The sequence below is a fragment of the Lemur catta genome, unplaced genomic scaffold (assembly GCF_020740605.2).
Source record: "Lemur catta isolate mLemCat1 unplaced genomic scaffold, mLemCat1.pri scaffold_43_ctg1, whole genome shotgun sequence".
NCBI lineage: Eukaryota > Metazoa > Chordata > Mammalia > Primates > Lemuridae > Lemur > Lemur catta.
Window position 1 is genome coordinate 1797187 of NW_025423850.1, and position 15935 is coordinate 1813121.

At 39.7% G+C, this 15935-nt stretch overlaps 1 long non-coding RNA gene across 5 annotated transcripts in view; it reads right to left on the reverse strand.

Annotated features, from left to right (window-relative positions):
- LOC123629801 overlaps positions 1-13775 on the reverse strand; it is a 32886-nt gene extending 19111 nt beyond the window's left edge. Inside the window, exons 1-3 of one of the 5 annotated variants that reach the window (XR_006732272.1) lie at positions 13692-13775; positions 12550-12726; positions 11184-11248 (exon numbers count right to left, since the gene is read on the reverse strand). This is a non-coding gene — a long non-coding RNA (uncharacterized LOC123629801). Of the gene's footprint in view, positions 1-9105; positions 9146-11183; positions 11249-12549; positions 13142-13691 lie in introns of those variants that run through there. The other 4 variants (XR_006732271.1, XR_006732270.1, XR_006732269.1 and 1 more) reach the window with 4 other exon arrangements.
- Between the last annotated feature and the right edge of the window lie 2160 nt (positions 13776-15935).

Here is a 15935-nt window from a genome sequence, read left to right on the forward strand (position 1 = left end):
ACTAAGACCCAGAAGGCGCTCAGATAAAGGTCGTCAAGCTGCAACAACTGAGTCTGAATTTCAATGTGTCATCTCCACCCTCAAGTTAGTGATGCCTACGGACTTGTGGGCAACACTTTTAAAATATCTATGATAAAATTAAGAAACTTGTTAATGACAAAGTACAATGATAAGCAAAACAAGCATAACCCAGGTATTATATTTCAGGTCTCTCTTGCTATACTATGAAAGAAGTAGAGATGTGAACAAATATTTCACTGTTACTAATTAAGCATTTTTTTAATTCTAAAATCTTCCCTGATAGCATCTTCCTTAACTAATAATGAGTTTATACCATTAACCTTTGAGGTCAATATTATGATTGGTAAATATAACACTGATATTGGCAAAAAGAATCATTTCCTTGTAGGGACAGAAAGCTGTTAGTCTGAACATGCTTACCAATTATTAACTCCTAGAGTAATTTTCACTCATTTTTCTTAAAACACATAATATCAAGTTATTGGGAATTATATTAGAAAGACCTTGCTAGGTATTGAGAATAGAAAACAGTGATCTGGTTTTGAGGCCAACTAGACTGAATTCTACTTCTATAATACACAGACTGCAAGAGCAAACACAATTTCACACGGATTATTTGTCACGTGAGTTTACCTATGAAAATAACCATGTACTGGAGATTATAGGCTAGAGGGGTCACAAGAGGCCTTGTTCCCTCTCCCTGCGTGTCCGGCTCCTTCACATTACACCAAACTGGGTGTATCCATTTACACTCCGCACACACACTACCACGAACCTCCCAAGTTTCCCTCCTGCAGTGTCCAATAAATCTAATGGTTCAAAGTTCTTCCCAGTAGGATGGTCTGAGTGCAGTGGTATTTACAACTAATTGATCACAACCAGTTACAGATTCCTTTGTCCCTTCTCTACTCCCATGGCCTCACTTGACCAGTCTTAAAAAGTTCTTCCCAGTAGAACAGACACTGGAGACTCGGAGGGGCAGGGGGGTGGAAGGTGGGAGGTGGGAGAGGGGTGGGAGATGAGAAATTACCTAATGGGTACTAAATACACTCACTGGGTGAAGGTGACATAAAAAGCCCAGACTTCACCACTATGCAATATGTCCATGTAACAAATCTGCACACGTACCCCACAAATCAATAAAAATTTTTAAAAAATAAATAAAAATTCTTCCCCATGTCCAACTAAATCTCTCACAAGAGAACTTAACTCTTTTCTCTCTTGTTGAAAAGCTGGAACATCACCACATGTAATTTAAAACAAACCCAAAAGCTGTTACTGAAACTCTATTTCCCGTATCTCACAAATTATTTCCTCTACATAAATGTGGTGGTTCTCAACCCTTTCTGTTCATTAAATTGCCTAAGGAACATCATTTAAAAAAGAAAAAGGTGGCCTCTTTACCCGATCCCATACCATACTAAATGTCTGCAATTAATTTTTGTTTAAAACTCCCCAGGTGATTCTAATGTGTAGCGCTGGTTGGGAACAACTACCTCAATCTTTCTGGAAAAAAAAAAAAAAATTTCAGCCTTTTTTCAAGCTTCAGGTGTTTCAAACTAGACTCAAAACTACAACATAATACATAATTCCACATGTAAAACATTAGTGTTTTTTATAGATGTTCATAAGCATAAAGCAAAATTTCGTATCTTAAGCCAAATTTTTCCAATGACTTCATTACACCATTCCCTTAGTGTCTAAACTGATCATACCCTTCTCACTCTACTAATGAAACCCAGGCACCAAAGCTGAAAATCTCAGAATCAGCCTTAACACACCTTCTTCATCCTCTACATCTAATCGGCTGCTAATCATGTTAGTTCTTCCTTTGAAATGTAGTTCTCATCCATTCCTCTTCTGTCATATTCTAACCCTACTCTAAATTCTTACTAACTAGTCTGGCTGACACTTAGCTCTTCTCATCCCACTGCCACTAAATTAATTCCTTAAAATAGTGTTGTCCTTTGTCTTGGTTTTTAGAAACAGGGTCTCGCTCTGTTGCCCAGGCTGAAGTGCACTGGCACAATCATAGCTAACTAGAGCCTTGAACTCCTGGACTCAAGCCATCCTCCTGCCTTGGCCTCCCAGGGTGCTGAGATTATAGGTATGAGCCACCCCACACCCAGCCTAAAATAATGTTATTATGCCCCTGTTCAAAGAAAAATATTCAGTGGCTTCTCACTGCTTACACTGAGAAAACCCAATTCCTCAATCTATGTTGGTATTTAATACCTCAAGTAGAATATTCAAATTTTAACACAATAAATAACTCTACATATTAAGACCAGTCAATGTAGCAAACTTGGCACTTCTGACCCAATTCCATCCTACCTAAAATTTATTTCCCTCTACATTCCAATATAAATTTTCTATTCAATCCAGGCATCCAGTCTTTCACGTACATAAAATGACAAATTCCAAGGATTTACTCATACTTCAATACATGCTGTACCCCCTTCCTCAAATACTATGTTCACTTTTATCTGTATCTCCAAATTCTTTGCTCTGTTCTGGACCACTGCTGTGAGGCCTTCCCAAAACACTGCAACCTCACGGACGGTCTCACTTCCAGGCAATACATATCATCTAAGCCAGTTATTTTGAAATATGTTATACTGCCTTACACTTCTACTTAACTATTTTATATTTCCTCACTTAAATAAAGATCCTGAAGGCAGAAATCATGTTTTTCATTTTTTCTGTATACTTCATAAAAGCAGTCTTTTCAATGTTTTTCATGGAATTTATTTTTCATTCCTTCCAGCCAATGGAAATATATAATGCATATAAAATTCTTCCCTATCATATCACTTTTTTCAGAGTAAATCTCATGACATTAATTTACTTATATCAACGTGCTTATTTTAAGTAGCTAGCCTACTTTAATATAAGTCTGATCAATTCTGATTTAAAGGCAATATAATGAATCAAATACTTGTTGATATCAAAGAGAGTCAAGTGTTCCACCCTTATATGTTTTCACTAAAGATAACAAGCAAATGAACAGGGTAAAGCCATCACTAATTAAGAAAGCACCACGCTTCAAGAAATAAATGGTCAATTAAACAGTAATTACATAGAATAAATAGTAATTATGCAGAATTGTCCTTGGACATTGGCTGCTGATGTGTTTTAGTTAGCCTCCATAACGTTGAACACAAGTTCTCAAACTTTTTGGTCTCAGGAATTATTTTTACTCTTAGATATCACTGAGGTCATCAAAGAACTACTGTTTAGGTGAGTTACTGCAAATGATGTTTACTGTCCCAAGTACACACTTCATCAGTCATTGGAGCAATAACTTCATCCCAAAGCCTATAGAAAAGTCCACCACCTACTTGTGAAAATGGGAGTAAAAAAGGCTAATAACATATCAGGATTATCATGAAAATAGTTCTGACCTCACAGAACCCCCGAAGGACTCCAGAGGATCCCCACAGCCCCCCAGACTCCATGTGGAGAAGCACAGGCATAACACAAAGAATTTAGAAAACAGCATAAAATCATGTTTAAATGTCGCATAAGCTTTTAAAAAATTAAGATCTTCTTTAAAACCTATGAAAAAGTCAAGGTATAATTATTTATTTGTTACATAAATATATTCCCTCTTTATAGGTACAAGGGAGAAAAAGATTTCAAGGTGAAATGCCTTTAGAGCACACAGGTGTACCCACACATATAGATGCAGGTGGTGTAAATCAGTGCAGTGAGCCTGCAGGAAACAACACAAGGATGCAGTAAAAAAGAGACCCCAGACCCCTTCTCAAGAAGGCAGCATCATCCAGCTCCAGCCACGTGGAAAGTGGGCCCAGTGTTGACAGACACTGTGATTTTTCAAGAAAAGCTAGAATTTTTATGAAAAAAAAATCACCTAATTTTATGTTGGGAAAAATAATTAAACATTTCATGAATACCATGTGAGCCTACATACACACATTGCCTAGAACAGCGCCTGACACTTCGGAAGCCTTACGTCATTAACTATCATCATATTCAGTACTGTCAGGCAAAAGGGGGAAAATGGTAAGACACAGATGCAGACATTTGGCCATGGTGAATGGAGATAATGCATGAGGCAAAATGACTGGCTGTTATTTTTTCTTTATCTTCACATAAATCTACCTCATTCCACCCCCAGGACCTTCCTAAGTCTGGTCACTTGTTTTACACCATCCTTGCGTACTTCTGTCTTAAGGAATGATTCCTTATCAAATTTTCATCAACTATTTATTAGCTGAAAACTTAGAGCGCTGCACAGTAGCTCACCGCCCACTCCGACCTAACGTGTACATTTCACGTGTTTCACCTCTTGTCTCTTTCCTTCAGCTCACTGCCACCTTCTACTTTCTACCCTTTTTCTTCGCCCTTACCTCTTTATCACTGGATAGCCAGCACAATCTCTAGCCTCTGTTTCTCCCCCTCTTTCTCCTTTTCTGTTTTTCAGAGTAAAAGTGAAACGAGGCAACCACGGGAACAAGCGCCTCATACTACCAAAGGGAGTCAGAGCAAGAGGAGAGTCATCACAAGATGACACCACAGCATCCTGCACCTTAGAACAGCCGCAAACAATACAACACAAGCAGCTGCTCACCCACATCTACACGTGGTTACTCTCAGGAATAAGTTACATACATTAACACAGCCAAGCAAAGAGCCCAAGTGCAGAAAACCTTAATTATTGTTCAAGACTGATATCTGATTGACAGGAGAAGGAGAAGCAATTGGTCCAGATCGATAGGTCCAAGCCAGCAGGTGACACAGGGATTAGCACCTTAACTTCCATCAGTTCTAAATGGATTATAACTAAATTCTCAGTATTGATAACATTAATATCAATATAAGATCAGACAGAAATCTCCAAATTCTTTTTACACTAGAACTACAACCATCTCCTACCTGGACTTGTATACTATTTCATAACAACACTGACCACCTGAAGACCTGTATGTACTAACAGAATAGGCACCAAAATGCCACAGACCAAATAGGAGTCTTAATATGTACCAGAGACGTGCTCTACCCAACTTTTCTATTTCTGCAGAGATACACGATCATATTAAATAAGGAAACTGGGGAAAAATGAATAAAAAGGATCCAGATTTTATTCTCGTATAATGAAATAAATATTCATACCTTGACAAAAGTCCGTAATGCAGCTTTTTAATTAGGGAAAAAGAGCAAAAGACAAACATTACATATCTATTGTTTCCTGCATTTATAGTGTGGTCTGCAACATATACTTTCCAAATTAAGAAGTTTAAATATATGCTTAAGTACTGTAAGTCAAAAGACACAGTTGGAAATACATGTGTACTATCAGAACTCAAGTATCCATCGCTGACAGTCATCTGCTTGACCTGTTTTCATAAACACAACACACAGACCTCGATGAGTGTTTCTCCTGCTCTTCTACCTTACCCAACACTTTTCCCCTCTTACTGGCTTATTTTGCGGTCAGAGGTTAAACTGTTAACCCTTCACCTTCCAGGAAAGTTTTTTTTCCTCTCTTTATAAAAGGTTTTTCACAGTGTGCAGCAGTGGGATTAGCTCCTCTCTTGGAGAACAAAAGCTGTGTCTTTGTCTTCCTTGTTTGTGCCTGCAGCCCTACATCAGAGGAAGCTGCTCCTACTCAACACGCACAATGATGAGATTGTGAGGAAACGAAAGCCTGGCCTCTCGGTGTCTAGACTCTCACCCAACCAGCTAGCCAGAGAAAATCTTGTCAAGCACTCAGCTGAAAATTAACTAAGGTATCCTGTTGAGAACCTGATGAAGATGTTATGTGACCACACGGTAAAACTTTCCATTGTTGCACATAAAGATAAGAGAAAAACCTTTAGAACTCAATGCTTTAACAATCTCGGTCACCAATTCACACATGGGTCAGTAAATGTATTTTACTAACATACAACCCCTTCCTCTATACGCTCTCTTAAAATAATACACAGGCTTATTTATGACATTCTAATCTCCTGCACTTAAAAATCTAACTAAAGGATACATTCAAAAATGTTACAATAGACCATTTTTTATTTGCAGTTTTTATATTAGATATTTCTCGTTAGAAAGTTTACTATTGTGTTTATCGCTGAAGGAACTGGTCAAAATGCAGAAGTCAAAAGAAAACTGTCATATCTTTTCACATCCCTTAATATTTATATATTTTACAAGTTTTTAATATTGAACAAAAGACAAATAGTAAACCAAAAGCAGATATTCAATTAAAGCTTTAAAACAGAAGTAAAGTCATACATAAAACAAATCATACTTATAAAAACTATTTGTAAATTTTTTTAACCTATAAAATGTTAAACACATTAAACAAATTTAAATTTGGTCATATGATGTCAGTAGAAAAACAATTCCCTTAAGTATGTTAAGTTATGGGTGAGTTCATGAATATTTACAATGATTGTGGGGAGGACTACAGTTTTTAAAATATAACCTTATAATTCACATCCATGGAAACAACTAATGCTGAAAATTATTAAGTGAAAACTTATTATATATGATTATAATCATATTAAATAAGCTCATAGTGAAATCTGAAACAAAATGCACAAAAATAGATATTTTTATGTTATTGGTATAAAAAGAATCTTTTTCCTTTTTTCAAAATTTTCCATAATATTTAACATGAATAATGTAAAAAATAAACTGTGCAGAATAATCAGAATAGTTCAAAAGGCTACAATGGATAGGAATTCATGAGAGGTAAGAGTGCAACCACTGACTATAGTATTCAGAATTCAAGAATAAATCATGGGTTACATAGTTCATACAGTAATATAAATTGATTCCCCAAATTTTAGGAGAAATATAAACATGCCCTTTTTTAACCCATAATGATGATTAGCCTGACAACTTCAATAGGTCATGACCAACAAACTTCACAAAAGAAATAAATTTATTCTTATGAGGAAAAAAAAAATCAATGCTTATACATAGCAGATGTCTGATTTGGAGAAGTATGTGCTATTCTTTTAAGAGTCACATGAAAATTGGCCGGGCGCGGTGGCTCACACCTGTAATCCTAGCCCTCTGGGAGGCCGAGGCAGGTGGATTGCTCAAGGTCAGGAGTTCGAGACCAGTCTGAGCAAGACCCCCGTCTCTACTAGAAATAGAAATAAATTATCTGGACAACTAAAAAAAAAGTATATATAGAAAAAATTAGCTGGGCATGTTGGCACACGCCTGTAGTCCCAGCTACTCGGGAGCCTGAGGCAGTAGGATCGCTTGAGCCCAGGAGTTTTAGGTTGCTGTGAGCTAGGCTGATGCCACGGCACTCACTCTAGCCCGGGCAACAAAGTGAGACTCTGTCTCAAAAAAAAAAAAAAAGAGTCACATGAAAATCTAAGCCTGGCAAAGAACACCATTTAAATTGAGGACTTTGGAACAAAATGCATAAGCAATGACTGGCAGGAAATGTTAAATATTTCATTCCTACTTCTGTAGAAAAAAAATGTATACAAAATTTAACAAAATTAAAAGGAACATTTGATAAAACAGAAAAATATAAGAAAATAAATTTAGTTAAATCTATATATGTATAATAGTTAACAGAATGGTACAAAACCTAAGATTAAATAGATCTATCATGCCTATCATTAAATATCTTTTCTGTCCATGAATTATGCCTAAGTAAAATGATGGAAAAGAGACAACCAATTAACCATGACTCTTAAAAATCAATATTGTATGTACGTTCAAGACATGAAGGAAACATTTACCAATGGTAATTTCTAGAATATGGGATTAGGCATGATTTATATTTTCTTGTATATGCATGTCTTTATTTTCCAAATTTCCATCAGTAAGTATGCATATATACTCATAAATATACTATATATTAATACATCCATCAGCATTAGACTACTATCATAGTTAATAGAAAAATTAATTATTTTATAGAGTAACTTAACTTTGGAAACAAGAATGCTTTATAACAAAACATTCTTATTTGAAAGTACTTCTGTATAGTCACTTCCTCCAACAAACCAAAAATCAAGAATTTCAATGCTTCCTTTAAAAATTTAAATTTGATCTGGCTTATGATAAAATATATTAACTTTCCAACTTCTAAAAATTTAAGAAAGCTTAATGTTAGAAATAAATCATTCTGAGAATAAATGAAGCACAAGGGAAGAAAAGGAAGAAGAAAATATGGGAGAAACATAACGGAAGGCTACAAAAGAGAATGCTATGGCATGATGGAGGCCAGTCAAGGTTTTTCCTGTAAGAACTAATTTTTAGCTAATATGTGACACTTTTATGAAGCTTGTTCACAGTTTTAAGTGCTTTTCTACTACAAATGTAACTGGCCATTTTTGGCCAGCTGAGCTAGAATTAGCACAAAGAGTAACTCCATTCCCACCATTCTTCCCTGCTGTCTCTTTTTAAATCCATTGATACGTACAGCAGCTTAAGTTTAGAAATTAGATAAGTAAGGGTTTGCATCAGAGGTGAAGGATGAAAAACAAAAGGAAGAACAAAAAACAAGTTTGGGCCAATAACGTGTCCAAGCTGCTTGGACTGGGGTGAGCTCCTAAAATCATACAAGATGCCGATTCAGTACAGGCATGAGTGGCCAAATGACCGTTGATCTACTTAAATGTTTTTTCCCTTTTCCCTCAGCACTTGGTCATAAAGTTAAAGATGACATTTTCCAATCTCCCTTATACCTAAGTAGTATCACTGTGTGACTAAGTTCTTAGCAAGGAAAGTAACGTATCAAATTTTCCCCTACCTTGCCTAAGAAATTTCTTCCCTTAAGTATTTCTCTTGCCTGTCCTGTGGCTTAAACTTGGACACAGTTAGTGACCCAGCTTTGAATGCAGATGAAAATAACAGTCTAAGGGCCGGGTATAGTGGCTCACATCTAGCACTTTGGGAGGCCAAGACAGGAAGAGTGGTTGAGGCCAGGAGTTCGAGATGAGCCTGAGCATGCATGAGACCTCATCTCTACAAAAAACAGAAAAATTACCCGGGCGTGGTAGCACGCACCTGTAGTCCCAGCTACTCAGGAGGCTGAGGCACGAGGATCACTTGAGCCCAGGAGTTTGAGGTTGCAGTGAGCTATGATGATGCCACTGCACTTTAGCCTGGGCGACAGAGCAAGACCCTGTCTCAAAAAACAAAAAAAAAAAATAAATACTGACAGTTAAATAGGAATATTCCAATAACTTTTTAAATAATTTCTGCACTTTATCCATTTAAGATTTAGCGATAAAACAGAAAATTGAGAAAACATTACATAAACACTCAATTCAACATAAAATTTTACTTTTACAGATAGCATTACTTTTAGGGCACAAAAAGTTGTAACTTGTTAGACACTAAAATATTAGTTATCATACTACTTAAGTCCTTCTTCAAAAGAAGAAAGGTTACTGGTTTTTGCATGGGTGAGTTTAGCTTTTAAAAAAAATCTTTAGAATTTTGTGCCAATTAGCCATATAGAATGTATTAATCGCAACCTAGAGAAACCAAAATTGCTTACTTTAATCATTTATTATATTTCAAATTTTACTAAGCTGGATAAACTTAAAATACACATGAAGATGTTTCTAAAAACTAGTGATTTAAACAGTAACAGCAGAAAGACAGTAATAAAAGCATGGCAGGAATAGAAGATACAAACTGGAATGACTAGTTCATGAACAGTAGGAACCGGTGAAGGGAGGAAGGAGGGAGTAAACCACTCACAAGTCTTTATGAAAAGGTAACAACCTCTCTTACTCGTGCATAGATTGAATGTTATATAAGGCAGACTGATCTATCTTTCAAGATCACTTTAGCATGAATTTAAAGTTATGGAAAATCCACATTTTCCAAATGAATTTAGCCTATTTTACCAACAACATCAGGTGAGCATTATTCCACACACCTTAGGTAATGCTATGATTATTTTCAAGATTAATTCATAACAAATACACTACAGAATAGATTTAAACTGGAACTGAAAAAATAATATATCCATTTGAGTACCCATTCTGCAAAGAGGACTTCATTGGGCCTGCAAAGAATGCAAATGGACAAACTTTACTCCATGTAGGACAACACAAAATAACTTCTTTAATCAGAGAATGTTCCCTGCAACTTAGGATCACTCTCTGCCCGTGGACATACCTGACAACAGCAGCAGTTCAAATAGGCCAGAGGTGCAGCAGGCAGGGCTGGTGGAGCCAGAAATGTGGGTGACTTCCTACCTAAAATTAGCTGTGCCCATTTCACCACAGCTGGGTGGGGCTCCTCTATTTTAAGGTGTACAGCTCTAAACTGCTTAAGAGAAGATAATTGCTGGCTGGTTTCTGGAGATAAGAGTGTCAGTAAACTTTCCACCAAGGCTTTAGGATAGCCCACTAGTCTCCACAAAACCCCACACTTAACCATCATGCTATCCAGGATCTGAGTGCACTACAAGGAAGGTCCTACACTGGAGATATCCATGAAGATGCACCATGCAAAGAAATATTAGAAGAATAAGCAAGGAGACATTCTTCATTCTTGTCTGCTACCCATGCCCACACACACACATGCACATGTACAATATAGCAAATGTGGGGGGAAATTATAACAATCATGATATTAAAGTACTATACTCTCATATTTTCAGGAAATCATACAGAACTGACAACTGAAACCCTTCCAAGTAATGTGACGCCATTGTTTCTCTCTCTCTGAAAGTGCTATGCCACTGAAGTAAATCCAGCCCAAGGGGCTACTCAGTCTACATTCTGCATTCCAGAAACATTAGAAGGGAATTGGTGTAGCTTCCGTTGATACTGGCAGAGAATCTGCCTTAATGTTTTTAAAAAGATGCTAAATTTTCAAACACAAATGAAAGAAAATGAAAAGACAAACCCTTTCCCAAAACTAACAGTAACTTTATCAATGAATCATGGTAAAGTTGAGTTGTAAGTTATATGGGCTTAACACACACCTGAAATTCAAGCTGCACAGATAACATTCATGATTTCTATATCCCCAAGGCAAAGACCTAGCATCTATGTTACTACCAGAAACCTGAGACACTCAATGCAGAATACACATTTAGTACTATTATTTTCTGATACTATCATGTTCCAGTACTCCACAATGTTAACACTTGCTTTGACTGACTCAATCAGTTATTTGAAGAATTTACAGAACACACATACCTTCATTTTCAGAGGCATGACATTTCACTTTCAATACCAAGTCAAAGGTTCTTTCTGGATTGGCCCTAAAAAAAAAAAAAAAAAACTTTGTTATATTTATTTCCTATAACAAATAAGCATCTCCATAAAGCTTGTATTTTCTTAATTCTAAGACTAATCTTGTTCTTACCTCTACATATTAAATGTAACTATATGACTACAGTATAGCAGAAATAACAATGAAAATGTTTCTCAGATTAGAAATTTAAGATTACTGATATTTAGGAGCTGAGATCTGAGACTTGGGGCAAAGCATTTAACCTCTGAGACTATTTTCTTACCTTAAAAAAAAAAATAAAGTGCCTTGTCCACTTCACAGAATAATTGTATTACAAGTCAAATAATATATGGGCAATTACATTATAAATCAAGTGCTGTATAAATGCAAATCATCGCTTTTATCTTATTGCATCCAAAATTGGAAGGCCAGTGTGTCCCTAAGTGTTTTTAGATCCTGCCAATGGAGCTTAACACAAGCTCTCAGCCTTTCTTCCAAGGACTTGCAATCTGAGTGTAAATGACGAATACCTGGCTCCACCTGCCACGTTCTATTAATAGATCACCATAGGACATTTGTAAAGGTCCACGAATGGGATACTTTGCGTATACTTTCCTTGAGATGTATTTACGGTACTTAGGCATGTTTAAAGTAGCAAACTATTCAGAGACTCGAAAGATAACAAAAAAAGACTTCTTTCATACCAATTATCATTGGGGAAACTGGACATCAGCCCCCAGATTAAATTTTCCCGCTACAAACTGTAAGGCTGATTTGCATCAGTCAGAACTTACTGTTTTTACTAACTTGCCACACATTTAACCTATTCATTGGTTAAATTTCAAATTGTAAATTGAAATCTATCAAGACACTTTTTTTTCAAAACAGAGTTCTGTTTTATCTCTCTTTCCATCAGAGGGTAAAAATAGGCCTAGTCTGATACCACAAGTCCAAAGTGTTACCATCTTTCAGTTATTCCTGCTGATGAGACTTTAGTGTCTCTGTATTACACATTGGCTGTTTTTAACACGTACCTCCTTCAAGAAAATAAAGCCAGCTCTGACTTCTAAATAAATACTGATTTTTAGAAAATTTTTGTTACAAGACATGATCTAGAAACATAGAAAGTGACAAGCCATATAAATTAATTCACAGATACACATTTCCTCAGCCCTCCCACCATTAACCGGTTTCAGTGGGAAAAAATCTCAACTCTGATTCCTTCTGCAGCCTCCCGGGTGGACTTACTCCCCCTTTCCACCAGCTGTCAAACAATGAAAACAGTTCCAAATGACACAATTTTCCTATTTGCCTAATGCCCTTTAGTACCTCTCTTAGGGGTAAAAGTTAAACATTGGTTCAGTCATGCTTCTGTGAGATCCGAAAGGCCGTTCCCAGTGACGGGAACACACGACGCTGACGGGCGCGGGCGGCGGGAGGCGGCGGGGAGGGGGATTCTCCCCGGAGTTTCAGGAGGGAAATGCGCAGCTCACGCCTCCGAGACACCTAGAAACAAAGTCACCATCGTTATTAAACCGCTTTTTACCCAATCTCCTGAAGTAACATAGCCACTGACGGATACTGTAGCGCACACACAAAGTGCCGTCTAGTCGCGTGGCATTTGCGGGCACCATGCAGACCCGGCGCCTCGTCCACAAACGTCAGAGGCCAAGTTAACGAGAAGAAACTGCAGAAGGAACAGCCGCGACACACTGGTCAATGCAAGTCAGAAAGACACGGTGACCTGGATGCTCAGAAAGCGCTTCAAATAGCGACCGCTCCACCTCAACGCTCCTCCCTCCCGGAGCCTCACAGGGCAGCGACCGTCCCGCCGGACACACCCGGGACGGGCCGGTCCCCTCAGCGGGCGGCGCCGCGGCCGCCCCTCCCCCCCGACGCGGCGACACCGGCGCTCCCACCGCCGCGCCCGGGCAGCGCCGACCCGCCGGCCTGGAAGCCGCCGCCCGGGCGCCGGGGTCGCGCCGCCGGGCAGGGGGCTCCTCACGGCCGCGGCGGTGGCGGTGGCGGCGGGCCCACGTCCGCTGCGCCCCCGGCGCCTGCCCGCCCCCCACCCCCCAAAGCCTCCGCGACAGCAGCGGCGTGGCCGGCCCCTCTCCGCCGCCCCCGCAGCCGGCCTCGCAGTTCCTGCGCCGGCGCCGCGGCACCTTCCGCAAACCAGGAAGTCGCGGGCGGGCGAGGGGCGCGCGGGGACGCCCGGCGGCTGCACCTGGGCGGCGGCTGCGGCCCGAGCCGCGGGGAGGCGGGGCGGGGTCCCAGCGCCCGGGCGGCCGAGGGCCACGTGCCCCCTGCGACCGAGCCGCACCGCCAGGGCGCCCCGCGTCCTCAGCACGGGACCAGCCCTGCTGTCCCAGGACAGCCCGAGCTCCAGGGCCTCGCGGCTCCAACCGCCCCACACCAAGTCCCCGGAAAAGTCCCGGGACTCGCAGTGTCCCCACCACGCGCCCACGGACCGGGTCCTCCCGTGTCAGATGCGAAGTCCCAGCTCGCGCCGCCGCTCGGCTCCTCCTCGCTCCCGCGGGCCGCGGCTCTGCGGCCCCAGAGACGCGGCGCCTGCTCGGCAGGGACAGGGCTGCGCCGGCCTGCGCCTGTGGGCGACGGACGTCACACCCCGCACACCGCGCTCGCCACGCAGTCAGACGCCACGCACCACACACCGCACACATGACACTCATACACCACACAGTCACACACCCGGCACACATGACACTCACCACACACCACACACATGACACTCATACACCACACATCACACACACCACACACCACACACCACACTCATACACCACACACCCCACACACTGCACTCGCCACACAGTCACACGCCACGCACCACACACATGACACTCATACACCACACACTACACACCGCACAGTCACACACCCCGCACACCGCACTCACCACACAGTCACATGCCACACACCACACACCACACACATGACACTCATACACCACACACTACACACCCCGCACACTGCACTCGCCACACAGTCACACATCACACACCACACACACACTACACACCGCACTCGTCACACAGACACCACACACCACACACACCACACATATGACACTCATACACCACACACCACACACATGACACTCATACACCACACATCACACACCACACACACCACACACATGACACTCATACATCATGTTTTTTATGAACTCGTTATCCTGTTCCATAAGCAAATCAAATCAAAATACAATGAACTGGATAAAAAAATATAGTAATGCATGTAATAGACACAGAGCATAATAGTTAAATGGCTTCTAAAAATCAGTCTAAAGGAGTAAAAGATACAAATAGACATTTCATAAAAAGATATATAAGATCTTAAACAAATGAAAAGTTACTTAACCTCTTAATGTGGGAATGAAAATTAAAAAAAAACACTGAGCTACCAATTTTTACCTATGAGATTGGCAAAAATCCAAATGTTAACATCACACTCTGTTGGCAAGAATATATTGTTGCTGAGAAAGTAAATTTGTATGTTCTTTAAAGAAAACTGTTTGGAAATACCTGTCAGAATTACAAACACACAGCCTTTCACCTAGCAGTTTTTCTTCCAGGAGTTTATAATAAAGTTAAAATTTTACATATTTATATTTAAAAGACCTATGTATAAAATTTTTTATTGCAACCCTGCATGGAACTGCAAATAATGCAAACATATATAAAGAATCATCAATAAGTTACCAGCTAAATACATTTTCAGAACTCACTTAATGAATGACTGTGCAGTTCCCCCAAACAGTGAGAATACTCTTTATGTACCCTTACAGAGTTTTCTTTAGATACATTGTTAAATGTCTCCCTGAAGGACATTTGCGAATGTGTGGGGAACATTTTTGGTGTGGTATCTGGGGAGAGAGGGAGGGACTGATACTAGTATCTGATGGGTAGAAGCCAGGATGCTACTGAACATTCTATTAATATGATATGCAGGACAGCTCCCTGCAGCATAGAATTGTCCAGCCCAAAATGTTCACAGTGCTAAGGTTGAGAAACTCTGCTTTAGAACGATGATCACAAACTGATTATATCATATACCCATTGGGCCAAGGGTTAGGGAGGGCTAGAAACTCCTCACTGTATTCCATTTCCTAATTGTTGAATTATGTTCCTATATGTACATACACTATTCATGCAAAAATAAATAAGTAGCATTATCATCTACTTTTTTTTTAAAGTCATTGTTGAATCTCTTTACAAAGAAGTCTTTTAGGAGGTGTAAAGAACAATCTTTGATTTGACTTGTTTGTTTTGTTTCTTCCCTATGGCTCCTTGTTCTTTTGAAAAGCTCAAGACATCTATTTATACACGAGTTGTTTCAACATGGAAGAAGTGTTCTTTCCTGGAAAGGTCCTCCAAACAATAGAGTAAAATAGGGGCGTGGAATTTTGATGTATTGTATCTGACCAAACAGGCTTTGGTCCCAGCAAACACTGGAGAGAATTGTAACCTAATTTACTAGAAGTTATACACGTGTAAGCCAATGTTTTCTCAGGGCCAAGGACAAACATTCTTATAAAAGGAACTGATAGCATAGAGGTGCCTTTTACTGCTGACACTGGTGACTTTCTCTAAGGACCTCTAAAGATTTCCCTGGAATCATTTCATAAATTTACTGTACATTTTCATTATTAGTGGTTCCTGTTCTGTTTCCCCACTGGATGTTAATATTAA